The sequence below is a fragment of the Musca domestica genome, unplaced genomic scaffold, assembly GCF_030504385.1.
Source record: "Musca domestica strain aabys unplaced genomic scaffold, Musca_domestica.polishedcontigs.V.1.1 25, whole genome shotgun sequence".
NCBI classification, from domain to species: Eukaryota; Metazoa; Arthropoda; class Insecta; order Diptera; family Muscidae; genus Musca; species Musca domestica.
Genome location: NW_026712277.1, coordinates 2167900 through 2175673, shown reverse-complemented (window position 1 = coordinate 2175673; position 7774 = coordinate 2167900).

The following is a 7774-nucleotide window of genomic DNA, read 5'->3' as shown; positions in this document are numbered from 1 at the left end:
AAAAATCCACGTTTGGAGATCCTTGGAAAATATTTTTATAAAAATCCACGTTTGGAGATCCTTGGAAAATTGTTTTATAAAAATCCACGTTTGGAGATCTTTGGAAAATATTTTTATAAAAATCCACGTTTGGAGATCCTTGGAAAATATTTTTATAAAGTCCACGTTTGGAGATCCTTGAAAATATTTTTATAAAAATCCACGGTTGGAGATCCTTGGAAAATATTTTTATAAAAATCCACGGTTGGAGATCCTTGGAAAATATTTTTGTATAAAAATCCACGTTTGGAGATCCTTGGAAAATAATTTTATAAAAATCCACGTTTGGAGATCCTTGGAAAATATTTTTTATAAAAATCCACGTTTGAAGATCCTTGGAAAATATTTTTATAAAAATCCACGTTTGGAGATCCTTGGAAAATATTTTCATAAAAATCCACGTTTGAAGATCCTTGGAAAATATTTTTATAAAAATCCACTTTTGGAGATCCTTGGAAAATATTTTTATAAAAATCCACGTTTGGAGGAGCTTGGAAAATATTTTTATAAAAATCCACATTTGGAGATCCTTGGAAAATATTTTTATAAAAATCCACGTTTGGAAATCCTTGGAAAATATTTTTATAAAAATCCACGTTTGGAGATCCTTGGAAAATATTTTTAAAAAAAATCCACGTTTGGAGATCCTTGGAAAATATTTTTATAAAAATCCACGTTTGGAGATCCTTGGAAAATATTTTTAAAAAAAATCCACGTTTGGAGATCCTTGGAAAATATTTTTATAAAAATCCACGTTTGCAGATCTTTGGAAAATATTTTTATAAAAACCGACGTTTGGAGATCCTTGGAAAATATTTTTCTGAAAATCCACGTTTGGAGATCCTTGGAAAATATTTTTCTAAAAATTCACGTTTGGAGATCCTTGAAAAATATTTTTATAAAAATCCATGTTTGGAGACAATTGTTGCCTCTGCAGGTCCACGCCGTCGTATAGACCTTAATATAACGGCTACAATCGGTATTTTTATGATTTTAACAGAATTTTAAACGATTTTTTTTTTTTTTTTGAAAATTGCCAAATTCGTTCCAAATGATGTAGGGTATTCAAAGTTCGGCCCGGACGAACTTAAATCTTTTTTATTTGTTTTCAAAAAAAAAAAAACATCTGTGTTTTCCAATTTTTCTAAAGAACCAACCAACATAACGCCTTAAATTCCAGTTCTTCGTGGTATTAAATATTCGCATGAAATCTCCTCACCTCTCCTAATAATGTAGATTTTGTTAGTTTGATTCGTTTTTATTGACAGAAAAAGTATACATACATTTTGGAAAATTTACAATTTCATATTTCAATGCCTATTAGGTTCAAAAGTGTAAAGGAAACATGCATGTTGTTAGGTAAATTATAACTCCAATACTCCTCCTCAACATGGATATTCCATTACAATTGCATTAAATCACTTAACAATTCCAAGTAAGTTTACAAAATACAAATGCTTGACTTTACATAAATTCTTTGTTAAAATGTCCGCTATCATATCATTAGTTGGACAATATTTTAACTCCACTTCTTTGTTCCGCACGACTTCTCGCACATGATGAAATTTGATATCAATATGTTTGGTTCTATTGTGAAAAACGGGATTTTGCGCTAGCTTGTAAGCTCCTTGATTATCGCAATAAATCAATATTGGTTCACCCTTTATATACTCCATTTCTTCCAATAATCGTTTCAAATATGTTGCCTCCTTTGCCGCATTTGACATAGCCATATACTCGGCTTCTGTGCTGCTGAGTGCTATAGTGCTTTGTTTCTTGCTCTCCCAGGACACAGGACATCCATTGAGGAAAAATACGTACCCCGTATAAGATTTTCTATCATTTGTACTTCTTCCCCAATCTGCATCTGCATATCCGTATACACATTCCCAGGTCCTGTTTTTCTCCAAAGCCCGGAGTTCGTTCTTCATAGCTTCCAGCCATTGCTTTGAATGTTCACTTTCCATTGCATCTTGAACAGATTGCGGTACATTTTGAGCTCCCATTTGATTTAAAACGTTGTAAACCTTTTTGGGTCTTCCAGGTTTTCCGGTTCTTATTATCTTTGGTCTTCCAGGTCCAACTGTTGGTATTTCATCCTGACTATTGGAACTTGAACTTTCATTTGCAGTACCAAAATCCTCATCAGTGCTTCCATACTCAACGTTTTCCATCAACGTTTGGTCGACACTTTCAGTTTGGCTATCATTGCCATCAATTTCATCCTGCTCAGTTCTACTTTGTTGCAAATAAAATTTTAGACAATCTTCCTTTGCTAGTTCCTTTTCACCCACCTCAAATTTGTCCTCGTCGAAAATGACGTCTCTTCTTTCAATTATTTTTCTTTGGTTCTTATCATATAATCTATAGGCTTTTGAAACTAAGGAATAACCTACCATTATATATTCCTCTCCTCTATTTTCGAACTTGCGTTTATGTGTTTTATTCAAAGCTACACAATATGAACCAAAAGTTCGCAAATGTCTTATATTTGGTTTCTTGCCATACCATGCTTCGTAGGGTGTCTTATTGTTCAAATGCTTTGCGGGACTCCTATTTCGTAAATAAGACGCTGTCGAAATTGCTTCTGCCCATAGGCTTTCATCCACACCAGCATGCAACATCATGGTTCTGGCCATTTCTACTAGAGTTCTATTGGCACGTTCTGCCACTCCATTCTGCTGAGGACTGTATGGAACGGTTAGTTGTCGTTTGATACCAATGTTTTTTAGATATGAATCAAATTCCTTGTTTAAATATTCGCCTCCATTGTCGCTACGAAGTTCCTTGATCTTTTTACCAGTTTGTCTCTCTACTAGCTTCTGAAATTCTCTAAATTTGGAAAAAACTTCATCCTTTGACTTCAAAAAATATACAAAAATTCTCCTTGTTTTGTCATCTATAAAGGTTACGAAATATTTCGAACCGCCAACTGACGGGATTTGCATTGGCCCACAAACATCAGTATGTATAACTTCCAGAATTTCACATGCTGAATTTTCCGATTCTTTTGGGAACGGTAATGTATGGATTTTTCCCAGCATACAACTTCTGCATTTCTGCTTATTGGAATCTTGATCGATTTTCATGCCTTTTACCATTTCTTTGGAGTATAGTTCCTTCAAACTCGTATAGTTTAAATGGCCGTAGCGATTATGCCAAAGATTTTCGGTCATCAAAAATGCTCGTTCTTGACGACTTTCGACTACAAACATACCATCTATTTTTACCGCTTTCAAAATAATGTCACCAGATTTCGTTGTGATAACGGCAATTGACTTGGTAAACGTGGCTTTCAATCCCTGGTTCACTGCCTTACTAATGGAAATAAAATTTGCCTGCAATTCTGGAGAGTATAAAACGTTTTGTAATTTTATTTCACAATCATCTGATTTTATCAAAACTTCTCCTCTGCCAACTGCTTTCAAAAAATGTTCACCAGCCAACGCAATTCGCTCTTCGTGCTCCTCGAACTTGGTAAATAATCCTTTGTCATTGCACATGTGTGCTGTTGCTCCACTATCTAAATACCACATAGACTTATTCAGCTTACCTGTTTCTGCAACAGCTATCATCGTAAATGATTGGTGTTTATTTTTGCTATGATTTTTTTCGCATTTACTTGCATAATGCCCAATTTGACCACACGAAAAACATTTTCCTTTAAACATATTCTTTTTACTACCTTTGCCTTGGACTTTGTTTCGGAATATGCCTTCTCCAGCTTCTTCAACTTTTTCTCGACGCTTATTTGATTTCGCAGCAAAAACCTGATGTTCCGGAAGTTCTTCCTTCTCCAACTGCTGTTTTCTTTCTGCTTCTTCCAATAGTTTTTGTTTCAATGATGAGAAGCTTGGCAATTTGTCCCTAGTCTCTATAGCCACCACGAAATTCTCATATTCTTTTGGAAGACTTGTCAACAATATAATAGTTAATAACTCCTCCTGTATCTGTATTCCTATTTCGATGAGCTTCTCAGATATATCCACAAATTCATTAATATGTTGCACCATATTAATATTTTCCTTCATTTTTAAAGCCAACATCTTTTTGTATAATGCAACTTTCTGCATCGGTCCTTGAGGCTTATGTACTTCTTGTAGCTTCATCCATGCCTCCAGCGATGTCTTGCAATTTTTTATAATATTCAATTGGGATGATCTCACGCTAAGAAAAATTGTTGCGAGCGCCTTTTGATCTTCCTCCCTCAATTTTTCTGTTTCTGCATCTCGTCTAGCTGGATCTATTTTCTTTTCCCCGCTGACAATTCCCCATTGTCCGCAATGGATGAGAACACTCCTCATCTGTATCCGCCAGCTTTCATAATTCCCATCTTCAAGTTTATCAATTTGGCAGATGGAATTCATTTTAACAAAATTATTATTTTTTTTTCACAATATTTAAAATTGAGGACTGGTGCCCATAACCTGTTAGTTTGATTCGTTTTTATTGACAGAAAAAGTATACATACATTTTGGAAAATTTACAATTTCATATTTCAATGCCTATTAGGTTCAAAAGTGTAAAGGAAACATGCATGTTGTTAGGTAAATTATAACTCCAATAGATTTTGCTAACAAATGTCAATATTTACTTAACCCCTAGTGTCAATTTTAGTTGGGCAGACAAACCAACAAAGAAAAACAAGAAATCTATCCTCTGAATAACATGAATGTGATGTTGAATGGGTTATATGGTTACGGGAGGTTAATGGAGGAAAAATAAAAATTCGAAGAAAGGCTGACCAAGAAATTAAAGCATTTCTAGTAACGGCCAAACGAAATTCGTGGAATTGAAAAAAAGGTCATTCCGTTGAAGACATTAGACCATAATTTAAGGTCTTTTTTTTAATTCCAAGGCATTTCAGCTGAATTTAATTTTGGGCAGAATATTAAATGGCGCCCAAATGTGAAAAATGAAAAAAATTAGTTAGACCGTAAAAAGACCTTAGTTCATGGCATTTTAGATCAATGACGGAATTATTAAAAGGTTATTTCAAAAATATTAGATTCAAGGAAAATTGGACAAAAAATGTTCTTCAGGGTTGGATTTCTTAAGGAGATTCAAGGATAAAGGATTTCAAGGATTAACAGAACAAAAATGAAATTTCTGATAGGTCATATATCTCCCAAAATATTAGGAAATGGAGCAGTAGGGTACTGTCAATGGCAATCCATCAAACTTTAGTAATGAGGAATTACAACTTATCAGGACGAACCTGAGAGGACATGACCTAACGTAACGTAAGGAAACTCCTGATTACCAGGATTACCAGAAGGGTTGTGAAATCAACCGAGGCTTCAAAAAGGCGACCCCTGCTCATCTGGAAAAGGTGATGTCAATGGAGACTGAAAAAGAAAGCCGGAGGTAACACCCTCCAAAGGAAGGAAAGCTAAGTCTGAGGTTTAGTCTACGCAACCGCAAGTTTTAAAAAAGTCTGCGAGGAAGAAGAGAAAATCGAAACCGGTTAAGGTTTCTCGAAGGACACTGAAACAAAGAAGCCTTCAAAAAAGGCCTATGAGGTGACATAGCCGGAGGTACCACCCTCCAAAGCTAGAAAAAGTAAGATTGAGGTTAAGCTAACGGAACCGAAAGTTTTAAAAAAGTCTGCGAGGAAGTAGAGAAACTCAAAGCCTGTTAAATCTCCTAAACCCGCTCTGCCGAGCCAATGAGTTGATTTATCAACACATCCTACTAAAATGGGGGATACGGTGAAACAACAGATGGACAGGGCAAAGACTACTACAACGAAGGCTACAGCGAGTCGACATAAGGCTATTTTGTCTGCCGAGTTGCCAATCTCGCTGAAGGAAGCAGCACCGAAGACTACCAGGTCTTTCAATTAAAGGAGCAGCAACCAAAGGCGAAGGAAATTGTGAAGACTCAAACAATATTCAAATTAGAGTAGGACCACACCCGAGTCAATCCTGTTTGAAAATTGAGGGTGGGAGCAGAATCGCTTAAAATAGAGCGTAGAGAGTGAAACTGAGTAAAAGTGGATGGGAAGAGAGAGTGGAATAGGGAGAAGAGGGGGTGATCTTGTAAATGTGGGAAGAGGGGATAGGGGGGAGGGGGAAAAAGGGGGAGAGGGGGTTAAGCGAGGGAAGTGGTGCGAAGATTGGAAAGAGGGGAAAGGGGGAAGAGGGGGTTAAGAGAGGAAAGTGGTGCGAAGATTGGAAAGAGGCGAAATAGGGGGAAAGTCGATTTAGCAATGTCCGCCCGTCTGTCCGTCTATCCGTCTGTCCGTCTCAGGAAATCACTCTAGCTTCCGAACGAAATAAAGTAGGTTGATAACATTTTACTCAAATGTGTATTATATCTGCAGGACTTTTGGTAATGAAAATGACCCATGTAGGTCCACGTCTTCGTATAGCCCCCAAATAACGGTACTCCCGATTTTAGCGACACTATTTAATTGTTTCAAAATTGGTATTTAAAGTTCGTAATAGATACTACTGCTTAAAACAGAAAATGGGCCATGTAGGTCCACGTCTTCGTATAGCCCCCATACAACGGTACCTCCCGATATTCGGTATTTTTTTATGATTTTAGCAACATTATTTACCGGAATTGTTTCAAATTTAGTATTTAAAGTTCGCAATGAATACTAAAACCTATGCCAGACAATTGTCTGTGCAGGTCCACTTTTTATAGCCCCCCATGGTACCTCCCTATATTCGGTATTTTGATGATTTTAAGTGCATTATAACAGTTTTTTTCAAGTTTCGCATTTGAAAATTGTAATAGCTTATGACAAAAGTTGCCTATGCAGGTCCACGTAGTCGTATACACCCTAATTCGGTATTTTTAAGATTTTAACAAAATTTTAATTTTTTTTTTTTTTTTTTTTGAAAATTGCCAAATTTGTGTCAAATGGTGGAGGATATTCAAAGTTCGGCCCGGCCGAACTTACAGATTTTTTACTTGTTCTTATTTATTTACTTAAGTTTTTTTGTTAATTATTTTTTATTTATTTTTATTTTATTATTTATTTATGGTTAAAAATTATATTCATAAATAAGAAGTACATATAAATTTGCCAAGCTCCGACTACTGTGGCCTTAGCCTTAGAACAGTATCCCTCTCTCATTTTCTTGTCTTCCGTGTATCTCTAAGATAAATACCCTCTCATTTGTCATGCCAATTTAAAATGGTCTCTCATCACCATTTTTTTCTCTCTCCTTAATAAAGTCTCAATTTAACTTTTAATGATTACGAGTTTATTACGCGGACACCAAGCCTACCCCAATTTTTTCCGAAGAAAATATTCAGCTCAAAAGCATTTTGGCCCAATTTCTTTAAACCGTTTTTGTTTCGTTTTAAGTCTTTATTCATATTTTTCTCTTCTTCTTCTTTGTTATTGTTATTCTTTATGTCTGAATGTAATTTGTTTGCCACACGCGGCCATTGTTTTGAGTTTTATGCTGATTATATATTTGTGGTGTAATGTCTTCCTTTACAAAAAAAAAAAAAAAAAAAAAAAAAAACAAAAGATGGACATGAAAAATACAACAAGAAAAAAACAACAATTGTTGATGAGTGTTATTCTCTTCCTTTTTGTTTTAAATCGTCGAAGCTTTTCTTTTTTAAATGAGGATTATGAGCTATTTGAGTTTAATACTTGTGCGAGCTGCCAAATAATGAAGAGGCCCTGGTAGCGGTAATATTGGTGTTGCAGTACAGTACAACAGTACAGCATTACAAGAAATTCCAGTATATTTTCAAGGATAAAAAA